General features: G+C 37.4%; 1 protein-coding gene and 1 pseudogene across 6 annotated transcripts in view; one reads left to right on the top strand and one right to left on the bottom strand.

Moving 5' to 3' along the window:
- MARCHF8 (membrane associated ring-CH-type finger 8) overlaps window positions 1-17847 on the top strand; it is a 175643-nt gene that overhangs the window by 89557 nt on the left and 68239 nt on the right. The window lies entirely within an intron of this gene.
- On the bottom strand, window positions 14123-15452 carry LOC114496048 (annotated as a pseudogene).

Genomic DNA, 17847 nt, shown 5'->3' with positions numbered 1-17847 from the left:
AGCTTGGGAGTCTTCCCTCCTCTTGAGCTTTTTGGAATAGTTTGAGCAGGATAGGTGTTAATTCTTTGAGTGTTTGATAAAATTCACCTGTGAAGCCATCTGGTCCAGGATTCTTGTTTGTTGGGAGGGTTTTTAAAATTACTTTTTCAATTTCATTAGTTTTAATTGGTCTATGAAGATTTTCTGACATCAGAGAAATGCAGATTATAACCATAATGAGATATCTCACACCTGTCAGAATGACTGTCATTACTATATTAAGAAACAAGAAGTGTTGACAAGGATGTGTAGGAAAGGGAACCTTTGTGCACTGTTGATAGGAATGTGGAAAACAGTATGGAATTTCCTCAAAAAATTAAAAATGGAACTGACTTAGGAATTCCACTTCTGGGTGTATATCTGAAGAAACCCAAAACACTAGTTTAAAAGAATATATGCACCCCAGTGTTCATTGCAGTATTATTTACAATAGCCATGATTTTGAAGCTGCCCAGCTGCCCTTCAGTAGGTAGTGGATAAAAAAAGCTGTGGTACATTTACACGATGGAATACTACTTAGCTATAAAAAAAAAAGATGGAAACCTTACCTTATGTGATGCATAAATGGACCTGGAGAGTGTTATGTTAAATGAAATAAGACAGAGAAAAACAAATACCATATGATTTCACTTGCATGCGGAATCTAATGAACAAAATACACTAACAAACAAAATAGAAACAGACTCATAGATACTGAGAACAGACTAACTGACCACTGTCAGAAGAGGGGGATGAGGGCTGGGTGAAAAAAAGGTGAAGGGATTAAGTTAAAAAAAAACAACCAACAACTCAAACAACAGGGTGGTGATTATCAGAGGCAAAGGGGGTGGGGGGGAGGTAGAAGAGGGTAAAAGGGAGATAAATGGTGATGGAAAGAGACTTGACTTTGGTGAACACACAATACAATATACAGGTGATGTATTACAGAATTGTACCCTTGAAACCTATATAGTTGTATTAACTAATGTCACTCCAATAAATTCAATAAAATAAGTAAAAATAAATGAAGTGGATCTCTAGGTTGTTGTGATTCTGTTAGATCCTATTAGATTAGGAAGAATATTGGGCCATTTAAACAATTTTGATGGCAGTTTTCACTCAAAACATAATCAAACAGTACTTTATTTTATATTAATAGTAATTATATTAGTAAATATTATTTATTGAGTCTCTGTTACAAATGCAAGATTTCATGAAATTTGTTACCTCTTTCTTGTTGCCCATCCAAACTAACCACTTGAGTGGTCCCCTAGTCATCTTTTCCTGTTGTGTTTTCAACAGACAGCTTATCATTGCCTAAATTTTTATTGACTTTTTTCTGTTGACCCTTCACCCCGCATGTAAGATCCGTGAGTGTGCAGTCGTGTCTTGTTTACCTTTAAATCTTCAGAGTCAAGGATAGAATCTAGCTGTGGTGGCGTTCAGTACATGTTTGTTGAGCAAATGTTTGCATGGGGTTGTGCTAGGCTTTACATCCAGCCCATAATTCCTCTTCATTGGTGTTGCCACCTCCTGGGCCCAAGCCTCCTCAACTACTGCAGTAGATTCCCAAGAACCTGTCTACATTCCTGCCACCTCCCAAGTCATCCTCCACCTAGCAACCAGGTAAATAGAATCCTAATGATTCTCTTTTTAAGCCTTTAGTGGCTTCTCCTTGCATTTAGAGTAATATTCAAACTCCCTAACTTGATGTACCAAATCCAATATCATTTGGCCCTGACCACTTATAACCTTGTCAATTTATAGCACCCATTAACAATTTATAATGATATTATAGAATTGAGTAGGAAGTCCCCCTTTTTTTGTTTATTTGTTTTGTTTTGTTTTTAACTTAAGAAGCAACCCAATTGCCCCTTAGCAGAAGACCTTTTTTGTTGTCTGAGTACCTGGAGAAGCTGTTTGAAGTACAATGAGACCCACTGGAGGCATGCTTTGAAAGATGGCCTTTTGAATGCAGCTGTCTGTGTAACCCTGCCCTGACCTTTGCCTTGCTGAAGGTTCCTTGATCATGGGAGCTAGCAGGGCTATTCTGGAGCAGTGTTCTCCAGATGTGAGCCATCTGTGCCCTACCCTTGCTGTATGCACTACTGATGCTGCTGTTTGCTTGATCTGTTTTTTTCTTTAAATGAAATCACTATATTTAATTAAACAACTTCATTTGCAATGAAAATTTTATATCATTGTGTATTATCTGAAATGCAGAAAACTGTAGGTGAACAACAATAAAATAATTTTTTAAAAAGTAAAAAAAAAAGAAATCACATTTTGATTTTCTAGTTTTCTTTTAAAGATTTTATTTTTTTATTTTTAGAGAGGGAAGGGAGGGAGAAAGAGAGAGAGAAACATCAATGTGCAGTTGCTGGGGGCAGTGGCCTGCAACCCAGGCATGTGCCCTGACTAGGAATCAAACCTGCGATGCCTGGTTCGCAGCCCACGTTCAGTCCACTGAGCTATGCCAGCCAGGGCTGATTTTCTAGTTTTCTGATGTGAAATTAAAACATGACTTTTAAGAAATATGTTCTTAGGTATGTCCCCTAAACTCTTATTTTTTATTAAACTTTTTTTTGTCTACAAGAAACCCTTTTTTATTTTATATATATTTTAAAATTGTAGTGTATTTGGTATACAATGTAATTTTAGTTTTAGTTGTACAATATGATTTGGCATTCATAAACCTTACAGTATGATCACTACTGTAGGTCTAGTAATCATCTGTCACCATGCAAATTTATCACAATATTTTTTACTGTAATATCCTTCATGTTTTCACCCTTAACAGTATCTCCTTCTCCCCTCTGGCAATCATTAGTTTGGTCTTTGTTTCTGTGAATCTGTTTTTGTTTTTGTTGTCTTCATTTTTATTGCTGAGTACCAAATCATACATATGTACCACATCTTATTTAGCCATTCATCTATCGATCTATACTTAGGTTGCTTCCATGTTTTGGCTATTGTAAATAATGTTGCAGCAAACATAAGGGTGCATATCTGTTTTTGAAATAGTAGGACTTTTTTTGATAAATATCCAGAAGTGGAACTGCTAGGTCATTTGGTAGATGTAGTTTTAGTTTTTCAAGGAATTTACATACTGTCTTCCATAATGGCTGCACCACTTCACCTACCCACCACTAATGCTCATAGATTCCGTTTTCTCCATGTCTTTGCAAGACATCCTATTTGTTGACTGTTTGGTAATAGGCTTTCTGATTGATGTGAAGTGGTGTCTCATTGTGGTTTTGATTTGCATTTCCCTGCTGATTAGTGATGTTGAACAGCTTTTCATATGTCTGTTGGCAAGTCTCTGTGTCTTCTTTGGAGAAATCTTCATGTTCTCTGCCTATTCTTTGACTGGATGAATTTTGTTTTATAAGTTCTATGAGTTTCTTATGTATTTTGGATATCAACCACTTATTTGATGTATCATTTGCAAATATATGTTCCTATTCAGTAGATTGTGTTTTTTAATTATTATTTATCTCTTATAAGTGAGATCATATGGTATTTGTCATTCACCAGCTGGCTTATTTCACTTAGTATAATAATTTCAGTCCTATCCATGCTGTTGCAAAAAGTAGAAATTTCCTTTTCTGCTGCATAGTATTCCACTGTGTAAATGTACCACAGTTTTTTAATCGACTCATCTACTAATGGGCACCTAACCTGCTTCTAACTCTTGGCTATTGTAGATAGTGCTGCTATGAAAAGAGGAGTGCATAGGTTCTTTTGAATTTGTGTTTAGAGATTTTTAGGGTATATTTCCAGCAGTGGAATTGCTGGGTCAAAAGGCAGTTGTATTTTTAATTTTTGAGGAAATACCATACTATTTACCACAGTGGCTGTACTAATCTGCATTCCCACCAACAGTGCACTAGGGTTCCCTTGTCTATACATCCTTGCCAGCACTTCTTTGTTGATTTATTAATGATAACCATTTTGGCAAGTGTGAAATAATATTTCATTGTGGTTTTAATTTGCATCTTTCTGATGGCTGCAGATGTTGAGCATTTTTTCATATGTCTTAGGGCCCTCTGTACATCTTCCTTGAAGAAGTATGTATTCAGGTCCTTTGCCCATTTTTTGATTGGATTGTTTGTCTTCCTGGTGGTGAATCATGTGTGTTCTTTATATATTTTGGAGATCAAACCCTTGTCCTATGTATCATTGACAAATATGTTCTCCCATATAGTTGGTATCCTGTTCATTTAAATGTTGGTTTCCTGAGCTGTGCAGAAGCTTTTCAATTTGAAGTAGTCCCATTTGTTTACTTTTTCCTTTATTTCTCTTGCCTTAGGAGATTTATCAATAATAAATACTGCTACACAAGATATCTGAAATTTTATTGCCTATGTTTTTCTCTAGGATTTTTGTGGTATCATAACTTATATTTAAGTCTTTTTTTATTGTTTTAAGTACAGTTGTCTGCATTTTCTGCCCACCATTCCCACCCACGCCACCCATCCCTGCCTCCCACCCTTGCACCTACCCTTTTGGCTTTGTCCATGTGTCCTCTATACAAGTTCCTTGATGGATCTTCCCCTATTTTCCCTCATTATCCTTCTCTCCCTTCTCTGATTACTGCCAGTTTGTTCTTTATTTCAGTGTTTCTGGTTATATTTTGTTTGCTTGTTTGTTTTGTTGATTTGGTTCCACTTATAGGTGAGATGATACGGTATTTGTCTTTCATCACCTGGCTTATTTCACAGCATAATGCTCTCTAGATCCATCCATACTGTTTCAAAGGTTTGAGCTCCTTTTTTCCTGCAGCATAGTATTCCATTGTGTAAATGTGCCATAGTTTTTTTTATCCACTGATTTGCTGGTCAGCATTTAGGTTGCTTCCAGGACTTGGCTATTGTAAATTGTGCTGCTATGAACATTGGGGTGCATAGGTTCTTTTGAATTGGTGTTACAGGATTCTTGGGCATATCCCAGCAGTGGAATTGCTGAGTCCAAAGGCAGATAAATTTTTAGTTTTCTGAGGAAATTCCATACTGTTTTCTACAGTGGCCGCACCAGTCTGCATTCCTATCAATAGTGTACTAGGGTTCCCTTTTCTCCACACCCTCTCCAACACTTGTTTTTTTGCTTTGTTTATGATGGCCATTCTCATTGGTGTGAAGTGGTATCTCACTGTGGTTTTAATTTGTATTTCTAATGGCTAGTGATGCTGAGCATCTTTTCATATGTCTCTGGACCTTCTGTATGTCCTCCTTGAAGTGTCTGTTCAGGTCTTTTGCCCATTTTTCAATTGGGTTGTTTGTCTTCCTGGAGTGAAGTTGTGTGAGTTCTTTTTATATTTTGGAGATCAAACCCTTGTCCAAGATATCATTGGAAAATATGTTTTCCCATGTGGTTGGTTCCCTTTTCATTTTATTGCTCTTTTGTTTAGCCATACAGAAGCTTTTTATTTTGATAAAGTGCCATTTGTTTATTCTTTTCTTCATTTCCCTTGCTCCAGGGGACACCTGACCTTTTGTTGTAGGGGGCAGTGCTCCAACCAACTGAGCCACCTGGCCAGGCCTAAAGTTATTATTGATAGGTGTGTGCTTATTGACATTTTTAAAACTTTTCTGTTTTTTTTATTGTTCTTCTTTGTCCCTTTCTTTTTCTCTTGAAGTCTTTCTTTTTGATTTGGGGTTTTCTTTACTATGGTTTGGTTCCTTTCTCTTTATACAATATTTTGCATATTTTGTGTAGGTTTTTTGGTTTGTGGTTACTATGATGTATCTATTTGTATCTGTAGCAGTCTTATTTAAACTTATAGGTATATAAGTTCAAGCTCATTCTATAATCATTTTAATATTTTTTTGTTATTTGTATCTCCTGACTATTGGAGTTATAGTTAATTTTGCTAGTTTAACCTTCAAATTAGCTTAGTAAGACTATGGTCATTATAGTTAATTTTGCTAGTGTTGTCTTTTAACCTTCATTTAGCCTATTTAGCTTCAATTAGCTTATTAAATTTTTGGTGCACTATGTTTATTATACCATTATACCAGTTTTTATTTTTTATTATACCAGTTTTTTCTTTCCTGTATTTTCTTATTTCTCTTTATAGGCTTTCTTTTCTGCTTAAAGAAAAACCTTTAACATTTCTTCTAAAGCCACTCTAGTTGTGGTGAACTTCTTTAGGTTTGAGGAAGCTCTTTGCCTCTCCTTCAATTCCAGGTGATAAGCTTGCTGAATACAGTGTTCTAGGTTGTAGATTCCTTTCTTTCAGCACTGAAAATATGTCCTGCTACTCTCTTCTGGTCTCTAAAGTTGCTATTAAGAAATCCACTAATAGCCCTAGCTGATGTGGCTCATTAGATTGAGCACTGGCCTGCAAACCAAATGGTCAGTGGTTTGATTCCCAGCTAGGGCATATGCTTGGGTTGCAGGCCAGGCCCCCAGTAGGGGGCACACGAGAGGCAAACACACATTGATGTTTCTCTCCCTTTCTTTCTCCCTCCCTTACCCTCTCTCAAAAAATAAATAATAAATAAATAAAATCTTTAAAAAAGATAAATCAACTAATAGCCTTATGGGAATTTCCTTGTATGTGATTTGTTTCCTTCTTGCTGTCTTCCAGATTGTTTCTTTATCCTTACCTTTTCCATTTTAACTACATTATGTCTCAGTGTGGGCCTCTTTGTCTTCTTCTTATATGGAACTCACTGTGCTTCTAGGACCTTGATGTCTGTTTTATTTTTCAGAAATTATTTCTTCAAATATTCTTTCTGTCCCTTTCTCTTTCTCTTCTCCTTCTGGAATCCCTATAATGAAAATGCTAGAGTACTTGATGCCCCATAGGCCCCTTATACTATACTACCCTCATTTTTTAAAATTCTTTTTTCATTTTGCTGTTCTCTTTGGGTGATTTTTACTATTTTGTCTTCCAAGTCACTAATATGTTCTTCTGTATCAACAAGTTTGGGGACCTTTGTTTTAGACGTATTAATAGAGAGACAATCACTCCAGAGTTTACTTGTGTTATTCATTTAACAGCTGTTCATTGAACACATGCTGTGTGCCAGGTACTATGCTGGGCCAAACAACAGCAGCTGCTAAGTTAACATATTATTCCAGAAATGTCTTTATAAACCTTGATAGTTTTATGAAAGAAATGAACAGGGTACAAGGGCAATGATTAATAGGGGTAATAAGCCCTTTTGAGGAGGAACCTGAGAAAGGCCAGTCATGCTGGGTGGAGTATAGAAGCACCCCTAGAAGAAGCCAGAGGATTTGTAGTGCTGAGTGACCAATACTGAGTGGCAGAGTACAGAAGGAGCTTGGGTTGGGGCACTGGGGTCAGGGAAGGGGTTTCAAGCAGGTCTCTGAATGTTCTTTTAGGTTGTGGCGGGGGGACAATTTGTGTTAAAAAGATTACCGATTTTATTTTTCACCTGACTCATTTGGCTTTGAGTTTGGGGTTATCTTTCTTCCACATTCCCGTTAGTCACATTGTCCTAGGCTTTAGGTTCACTTGCTAGCCTTGCTAGATGACTAGTCTGGGTAGAAACTCTTTTCATCCCAAGTGAGTGGACTGGGTAACCTCTGTTGGAATGAGGACATTTTATAGCACACACCTGCAAATATATTCTGCAGATCATCAGGCAGTAGTCATCCATACAGAAGCCTTGCTTCACAGTGGAGGTATTCCTAGAATGGAGTGCTCATGTCTCTGCATCTCCTCTGATTTCATTTGATCCTATTAGCAGGCTTGTGGATTACTGACCCAGTTTTAGTGCCGAAATTCTTATTCTGAGAGGATAAGCCCTTTGGAGGTGGTGTGCTTGGAGGAGTGGCCCCAGAAACACAGAATGAAGACTTTAAAATAAAAAAAAAAAAACAGTGCTTTCGCCACTCCCCCCAGATTTTTCTCAGAGGGGAATCTTGAAAATAGAAATATCTTTTATTATATATGCAAAGTTAAATATTTAAAGGAAGTCTGTAGTAGTAAAGGGTCCTTTTGACTGTTAAGTAGCCCAGACACACAGCCCTGTAACCATAGCATGTTATTTCTGGTGATTTGGGGTATTTTTGTGGTTACATTTATAGTTTCTGGGAACGAGAAGCCATCTCTGCCCAGAAATTACTGTGTTAAGTGTAATTTATTGAAAGCACGCTACATTTGCAAGATCCCCAATAGTAGCTGAAAGACCCCCTTTGGAAGATGAGCTATGAGAAAGTCCTTGTAGCTGTTACCTTACTCTAACAATGCTATGATGTATTCCTCTCATTTTGCTGGGGATGTAATACTATTCACATAATTCTAACTCACCCTAAAAGGTCACCAAAGAAAAGAATTCAGTGTTTAGTGCTACTAGCGAGGCAATGCTGAGAATCATTTATAAGGGAAATTATTTTAGAATTCAGTAGTTTTTATTGCACACTCTTTCACAAATCCTATATTGTATATATTCTATATTGACTTTTTAAATGGCTAATTTTAATTAATGCCATTGTGTAAGCTTGTTTTTGGCACAGCCCTTCATCTAGATGTAACGAGTATTTATCAGAGCAGTCCCAGAACTGGCCTCTCCTTCTTTAATTGTAGTTCATTTTTCAAGTTGAATACAACTGGATGTTTATTTATAGAAATCAGCGTCTGTCATAAGAAAGCCTTTGTTTTCCCAGAGTAACTTCTGTGCTAAGCATAAATTTGCTGAAATGTAATCTCAATATGTACATTATAGTAGCTAAACACCAGCTGAGACTTTATTATATGAAGTCAGGTCTTCTGAGCTGGCAGGAGGGGGCAGGTTATTATCTCTTGGTTTGGGAGTGGGAAGGCAGTTGTATTTAGTAACCTTTTGAGCAGGAAGGAAATGTAAGGTAGTCTGGTAAACAAAAATTCTAAAATCCCGCAAAGATGTCCTACCCTAAGGCCCAGAACCTGTAACCTATGATAAGCTATCACTCTCATGATAATGTTATGTTGATTGAATGGAATCACATGATCTCTTAAAAGCACACAGCATTCTCTGGCTGGTGGTCAGAGGATGTCAGAGATTGTGAGCAAGAGTGGACTTGAAGATGGGGAGGGATTGATGGGGAATGAGGGCAGCCCTGGCTGACAGCCAGCACAGAAACAGAGTCCTCAGTTGTGAAGCTGCAAGGGATTGCATTTTGCTAACAACCTGAAGTGTATTCTTCCCCAGAGCCATCATAAAGGGGGAGCCCCTAAACAGAGGATCCCATCACACGATGTGTCAGACAATACATACATGTATTTTTAAGCCACTAAGGTAGTGGTAATTTGTTACACAGCAATAGAAATCTAACACAAGTGGCAAATGCTATCCATGTAGAAGAAAGAGCTGTCCTGGTAGCTGTGAGAGCCCTTCACTTCTGATGACGGACAGCGTAATGTGTTGTCTTGATTTAGCAATATTCTTTTGCTTATTTTCATATGTTGTATTTTCTATATGTACATATAGTACAATGACTTTCAAGTTTTTTGACAATGATCCTTCATAAGAAGTACATTGAAACTCAGTTCACTCACACCTGTAACTGAAAGAAAAAATTTCCTCCAAAGACTTAATCTTTATGATGTCAGGTGTACTCTTGATATTTTCTATTTTATTTCATTGTTTTAAAAAATGTAGGTCATGACCTACTAAATTGATTTCTTTACCAGTCTTCCCAACATTGGAAAATCATTAGTTAGTTGGTTGTGTTTTTGTGGTTTTATTTTACTTCCTAAACTTTCAAATGCATGTTATTTTTAAAATGACTTGTATTTAAGAAATATCTGCCTGTTCATAGTAAAAGTGGTGTTGTAATGGTTGGAAAAGGTCTCCATGAAAAGTCACTGTCCTTTTCTACTCAGGGTCTCTGCTCTCCTTCCAGGCTTCAGAGAAACCGCTATCAGGAGCCTTAAGAGGGTGTACCCTTCCCTTGATAAATAGTCTACACATTGCCAGTGTACACAGTGTGGTTGTCCCCTCTGCCTTCTCCCTCCACTCCCCCAGAACTGGGCACTGGAGCTTTCCCTTCTTTTGATGACTGCCTGGCATTCCTTTCTATCAAAGTACCTGTGTTGACTCATTCAGTCCCCAAGCTCATGGGCATTGAGGTTACTCCAGCCCTTTGCCACTATATGTGTGAGGATGTATTTCTAAAACAAGAATTGCTGTATGTATGTGTATGTATAATTCTGAGAGAAAGTGCCAAATTGCCATTTTATGGTGATTTGCCAGTTTGATTTTCCACCAGCAATGTATAAGCATGCCTGCTTGTCCATGGTTTTGCCAACATAGGTATTATTATTATTTAAAAAAAACCTTTTTGGTTGATGTTGGTATATTTCATTGTAGTTTTAATTTGTATTTTTCTCAACAATCATTAGTTTAATAATTAATTTAATACCATATAATGACATCTATGCTCTAGAATGTTCATTTATTTTCATATATTGTGGTGGAATTAGAGTATAATTGCACATGAATGGTACAGAAGAACATTCACTACTAAATTATTTTATGCCTTCATGACAGGTCAACAATCTTTCTGACTAAAACTACCAGCTTCAGGATTCTCAGTGCAGGAATTTGTGTGTATATTGTGTCTACATGTGCACCCATGGAACAACTTAAAGTGTATCTTTAGTAAACAAGTGCAACATTACTGCTGATTATTTTGCATGTTTAAACATTATAGTCTGATTATTTGTAAGCAAACAAAACCCTACACAAATACTCTTCATTCTAGAAAAAATCTGTCAAACTATAATTAGTTATAATATGCTTTGCTTGAACACACATTGAATTTCTAAAAGGTGCATATATTATTACCTTAGATAATAAGTTGTAAAAGTGAGTTTCATATTTTATACAATGAAGTGTGCATTTCTGATGTTGTTTTATGCAGCATAAAGTTTAAGTTTAGATAAAATTATAAGTCCTGGATCCCCACAGTTCATTTAGAAAACACCTCCAACTTATGGCTCTTGCAGCAGGTTTAACAGATTAAACATGATGAATTGTTCTAGCTCCATTTCAAGTATCAAAGAAAAAGGCTCAAAATCTTTGTGGGTTGTAGCTGAAAATGCAAAGCTTTAGAAAACTGTTAAGTGTGTTTTGAAATAACAAATTGAAACAAGATTCTTTTTATTTAAATTACTTTATTGTTGTTCAATTATAGTTGTCTGCATTTTCTCCCCACAGCTGCCCCCCACCCCAGCCAAAGCCACCTCCCTCCCTTGCTTCCACCCTCCCCCTTGGTTTTGTCCATGTGTCCTTTATAGTAGTAACTGAAATCCCTTCCCATTGTTCCCTCCCCTCTCCTCTCTGGCTGTTGTTAGATTGTTCTTAGTTTCAGTGTCTCTGGTTATATTTTGTTTGTTTTTTTCTTTTGTTGATTATGTGTCAGTTAAAGGTGAGATCATATGGTATTTGTCTCTCACTGCCTGGCTTATTTAACTTAGCATAATGCTCTCCAGTTCCATCCATGCTGTCACAAAGGGTAGGAGCTCCTTCTTTCTCTCTGCTCAGTACAATTCCATTATGTAAATGTACCACAGTGTTTTGATCCACTCATTTACTGAGGGGCACTTAGATTGTTTCCAGTTCTTGACTATTGTGAATTGTGCTGCTATAAACATTGCGTAGGTTCTTTTGAATTGGTATTTCGGGGCTCTTAGGGTATAATCCCAGCAGTGGAATTGCTGGGTCAAAAGACAGTTCCATTTTTGTTTTCTGAGGAACTTCATACTGTTTTCCACAGTGGCTGCACCAGTCTGCATTCCCACCAACAGTGTACTAGGGTTCCCTTTTCTCCCCATCCTCTCCAACACTTGTTTGTTGATTTGTTTATGATAGCCATTCTTATCAGTGTGAGGTGGTATCTCATTGTGATTTTAATTTGCTTCTCTCTAATGGCTAATGATGTTGAGCATCTTTTCATGTCTCTGGGCCCTCTGTATGTCCTCCTTGGAGAAGTGGCTGTTTAACTCTTTTGCCCATTTTTTTAATTGGGTGGTTTGTCTTCCTGGAGTATAGTCATGTGAGTCATTTATGTATTTTGGAGATCAAACCCTTGTTCAAGGTATCATTGGCAAATATGTTTTCCCATATAGTTAGTTCTCCTTTCATTTTAATGCTATTTTCTTTAGCTATGCAGAAGCTTTTTAATTTGATAAGGTCCTGTTTGTTTATTCTTTCCTTTATGTTCCTTGCTTTAGGGGACATATCAGTGAAGATGTTGCTGTGTGGAATGTCTGAGATTTTTCCTGCTGATGTTATCCTCTAGGACTTTTATGGTGTCACAACTTATATTTAAGTCTTTTATCCACTTCTAATTTATTTTTGTGTATTGTGTAAGTTGGTGATTGAGTTTTATTATTTTTTTTTTGCATGTAGCTGTCCAGATCTCACAACACCATTTGTTGAAGAGGCTGCTTTTACTCCATTTTATGCTTCTTCCCCCTTTGTCAAATATTAATTGACCGTAGAGACTTGGGTTTATTTCTGGGCTCTCATTCTGTTCCATTGGTCTGTGTCTGTTTTTATGCCACTACCAGGCTGTTTTGATTACAGTGGCTTTCTAATACAGTTTGATATCAGGTATTGTGATCCCTTCTCTTTTGTAGTTCTTTCTCAAATTGCTGTAGCTATTCAGGGTCATTTATGGTTCCAGATAATTTTTTGGAATGTTTGTTCTAGATCTGTGAAATATGTCATTGGTACTTTAATAGGGATTCCATTGAACCTATAAATTGCTTTGGGTAATATGGACATTTTGATGATATTAATTCATCCAATCCATGAGCATGGAACATACTTCCATTTGTTTTTGTCTTCCTTAAATTCTTTCTTCAGTGTTTTATAGTTTTCTGAGTACAGGTTTTGACCTTCTTGGTCAGGTTTATTCCTAGGTACTTTATTTTTCTTGTTGCCATATCAAATGGGATTTTTTTCCCTGATTTCTGCTTCTCATATTTCATTGTTGGTGTACAAGAATGCTTTTGATTTCTGAGTATTAACTTTGTATCCTGCTGTTTTGTCAAATTCATTTATTAGGTCAAGTAGTTTTTTGGTGGAGTCTATAGGATTTTCTATGTACACTATCATGTCATCTGCAAACAATGACAGTTTAACTCCCTCCTTTCCAATTTGGATGCCTTTTATTTCTTTTTCTTGTCTGATTGCTGTGGCTAGGACATCCAGTACTATGTTGAATAGGAGTGGTGAAAGCAGGCATCCTTGTTGAAACAAGAGTCTTAAGTATTTCATCTGTCTTGGACTGATAAGTACTGGGACTTTAAAACAATTTGATTAAACCTGAATATTTGCTCAAAAGTGATATAGCACATTTGTCTATAAATATATTTTGGAGAGATATTGATCTTGATGTTTAAAACTTTTTCAGTATTTGTGATGTTAAGTATTATTGCTTTTGAGTTACATTAATATCCAACTGAGCATAAATACTTCACCTCACATTACTTACAATAAAAGGACTTATTTTAGAAATAAAAAATTTTAAAGTACTAGAAAGAGAAATCATTAAAGCTGTATAAGTGTGTCTCTCAATGACATGAGAAATCATGCAATATAGAAAGTATCTTGTACCCTTAAGGTTTCATAGTGAGCTGATCTTCTTAAATTTTGATGCCATTTAAAAAACCAAAAAGTTAAAGAGAACACTGCTGCAGTGAAGCACTGTTTCTAAAAGTTGCAGGTATGATCCCATTTTGAGAGCAGTGCTCCTTTAAGTCTTTCCGCTTAGGCACACTGATTTTCAGCTTAGAAAGTCTAAGCTGGTTCTTAACATATTCCCTAAGTAGTATGAATAGTTTAAGGTCTTTCTCCGTTAAAAAAAATTTTGATGTCTCACTAAAGAGTAATAAGAAATACATCTTACTTTTAGATATTAGACTTTCTAGAATTGGCCCATCTGTAAAAAACTTTAAGAATTATGTGAAAGTGTGGAATCATCACTCTGTGAAAACAGTGTGAGAAAATGAAACATCACTGTGTTGAAACCTTTTCTAGCTTTAACTCAAAAGTAGAGGTCATGAGACTTCTAGAACATTAATTTTAAAAACACACAAGTGAAAAGTGCTATTTTTCAAAAAGTATAATTTTTTTCCTACTTATCAACATGGAATGATTTCAGTTCTCCTGTACTAAAGGCTGGACTTTTAAAAAACTAGTATTGTAGTACTTAATATAATGATTAATCAGTAGTGGCTTCAGTTTCAGCTGGACCACCTACTAGTCTTCAGATTCCCTTTTTTCCTGCAGGACCTTTTGGTTTTGCAAAACTTTGCTTATGTGCATGGTGCTTGGGGTGTACTTCTTCATACAGGAAGTCTGTAGTCAACTCATCCCCATTGTCTGTCTCTCTCTTTCTAATGACATCCATTTGTAGTTGTCTTTCTATGATGTCTAGCAGAGGGCTCTTGCAGCTAGAATACAGCATCTGTTCTCTTATACTGCATGTGTACCCAGGCATTGGATAAATAAAAACTAGGGACTCCAAATAATCTCCTTCATGGAAATGTTTATATAGAAAGAAATGGTAATGTGCTGAATCCTTGGGAATCCTCTTTGGCAAATCTTTTAGTTCTGAAGTATTTGTTGTCTTGGCCAAAATAATAATTTCATTTTTTATATCTATTTCCAATTGCTTGTAGTTGAGCTGTCTGTTGTTCAATTTTTCCAAAGCCTGAAAAGCTTCTTGAGAAATAGGAAAGGATACTCCTTGCAGTGTTTAATGCTTAGTGTCCACACTCACGTCAGTTTGTACCTCATTTATTTTAATCTGTCATAATTCTTCCTCAGCTGCAGTCAATGGGGCAGGAGAAGACTGTGACAGCAAATACTTTTTATATCCATGTAATGACACATTTTCCTTTACTGTTCCAAATACTTCATCTTTAATGTGGCCACCTCCAAACTCCTTTTTCAGAGTTGCTCTTGTAGCTACATACAACATTTTTTGACGAATATGAGAATGATCTGGAGACCAGGCAGTGAATTTTCATTCATATCTCTGGGCATTCTGAGAATTCAACCTGAATAATATATAGCATGGCTGTTTTTCCTCCAATGGGTAAAACAAAGGAATCATAATCCTTATTCCAGGAATCTGAAGGTTGACTGGATGATCCAGTCACAAGTTTCTCGTTTTCAATAGATATTTTCAGAAGTCTGCATTTTCCATTTCTTGTTCTGGCAAAGACATTTTTAACATCTTTACTTGCTTGGATGCTCCTCTGGTGGGACATGGCAGTGGCTGTGGGCTCCCAGGTCCGGCACTGACTACCTAATTTGTATTTCTCATTGTGACAGAGATTAAGCATCTTTTCATGTTTGAAGAGCCACCTGTATTTCCTTTTCCATTTTTTCTATTAAGTAATTGATTTGATAGACTATAATTTGAGGCCAGTTGTAAAAATGAGCCCTATTTGCCTCTTAACGCCCCTTATCCATTCCTTCTTCAAATTCCTTCTGTCTTAAAAGCAAGCAAATCAACCAGGCCATTTTTTGTGGACCAAAACCTAGTTGATGTAAACTTTTGTTAGGGACCTCCGACTTCAAGTGTTTACAAGTAGCTTTGCTGGTAAAAGAAAAGAAAGCCTAGTGGTAGTTTGCAACAGATAAGGAGGAGGAGGTGGTAGAGAGGGAGGTTGTGAAGTAACCCAGTGGATGGAACAAGGGAAGGAAGTTGAAGCAAAAGCCTGAAAGGTAAGGGTGGCGTCCTGCTCAAATTGAGAAGTCTACTTGATAGTCTGTTAAGATAGTCCTTCCAATTGTAGTAAATTCTCTAAAAAAGAAACAGAGAAAGGGGGAATGCTAACTTCTACCAAGAATATGTGGAAAGTTTTCTTTTCTTTATACATGTTTGGCAGCCTTGATTAAAATCATTCAAAACCCCTGGCTGGCGTAGCTCAGTGGATTGAGCGCGGGCTGCGAACCAAAGTATCGCAGGTTCGATTCCCAGTCACGGTACTTGCCTGGGTTGCAGGCCATGATCCCCAGCAACCGCACATTGATGTTTCTCTCTCTTTGTCTCCCTCCCTTCCATCTCTAAAAATAAATAAATAAAATATTTTTAAAAATCATTCAAAGCAGTGAGTCTGATAGGGAAGGCAACTACTGAGTGACTTGACGATAGCAAAACAGAATGTATGAAAGTAGTTGTCATTCTTAAGAAGTTATATCTGCTGAGATTTAGGCCTAGACAGAATCTGGAGGTTTGATATTGATTACAACATTTTACAAAGAGGAGGTTTTTGTGAAATTTTTTTGTGCTGAGCTTGCTTTACATTCTTTGTCATGACAGAAAGTCTCTTGAGAACCAAGAACTTCAGGAACAGAGAGCCTGTTTTCTTCAAACATTTGAATTTTCTTATATTAGACATTTATACCTTTATTATAACAGTCCTGTCATTGATCTTTATGGAGGGGAGGGGCTGCTCTCCTGAGGGAGGAGTGGCACAGTCTCCTTTTTCCTTGAGGCCACCCCCAAGCCACCCTGCCTGCTGCTCCTCAGAGAGCTGTCAGTGCTCTGAGCAGACAATGCTGGCCCTTGCCTTGCGTTGCCTTGACCTTGACAGTAACCCTGTAACCATATTTGAAGCTTAAGGCTTCAGTTTTTTTGCTGTTGTTGATCAGGCCGGTGTTTTAAATCCTCATAGGTAGGTTGATACATTTTACTCAGCATAATACCAGTTAAGTTCTGTAAAGTTGCTCAGCTCTGCTTTTGTGAGCATCTGCTTGAGGACTTGGTCCTGAACCCTGCTTGGGCTCCTCTTGAGCTGGTGACAGAAAGGGCCTCTTATGAGAGCTGTAATGACCCCACAAATCATGCTTGTTTTCTCACTCTGGAGTCAGCCAGGATAAAGCATTTGCTGGTTTATATTTATGTAAAACTACAGTAAGTATATTTTTAAAATTTCCTTGAAACCTTATGATCTAAGGCTTGGAGTGCCTCCCAAAGCTGTGAGTGCCTCGTGATATTTTTTGTGGGATTGAGGAAGATGAGATGTCAGGGCAGGAACATGGAGAGAGGATGCTCATACTCTTCAGTTTCCAAATAAACAGAGAGCAGTGGTTGGGACTGCAGCCAGAGTCTCACAGGCACAATCTTCTGCTATAAGTACAGACCCAACTGTGCATGAGTTTACCATTATACACCTGATGGGAACTTTGCAGAGAAGTGATCACAGGTCCTGTGACAGGTGTAGACAGTCTGCTTTTTCTGAAGGCAGACTTTGTTCTGCTCTGAGACTCTTCTCTCCCATCTCAGATCAGTCCCCTCTCATGGGCATGTGATTATTACCCCAGACTTCCCATTTTGACACGATTACTTGAATATCAGGACTGGAGTGAGAGACCATTTTCTCTTGATTTCAGTTTCCCTTCTGAGACCATCCTCCTCCCAGTACACTAACCCTGGAAGGGCCTCACTGTTCAGATAAGATCCTACTTTCCTCCTTCATGGTTTGCCTTCCCTTCAGAATATAGGAAAGTTTACCTGCTTTCAAGAGATAATGTCCTTATCAAACAGAGAGTGAGATAACTAGGAAATTCCCTCTACCTTTTGAGGGAGCAGTGTACTTTTCCATCCATTGTGTGGAAAGGGGACATCCATCTGTACCTTAGTCTGAGCTACTAAACTTGACTCAGCAACATAGAGGAAAGAGAGCTGACCTCATAGTAGTGAGGGAACAGGATGTGAATATAGCTGGACATTCCTGTCTTCCCTTTGTCCAAGGTCTCACTTCCCTACAATACAGCATGACCAGCTTGTGGCCTTCATGATACATTTCTGGCCTTGTTTATAGATGCTGAACAGAACTGGTCACCCTTA

Source organism: Phyllostomus discolor, chromosome 5, assembly GCF_004126475.2.
Source record: "Phyllostomus discolor isolate MPI-MPIP mPhyDis1 chromosome 5, mPhyDis1.pri.v3, whole genome shotgun sequence".
NCBI lineage: Eukaryota > Metazoa > Chordata > Mammalia > Chiroptera > Phyllostomidae > Phyllostomus > Phyllostomus discolor.
Note: the sequence above shows the minus strand (reverse complement) of the source record. Positions and strands in the feature narration are given on the sequence as shown.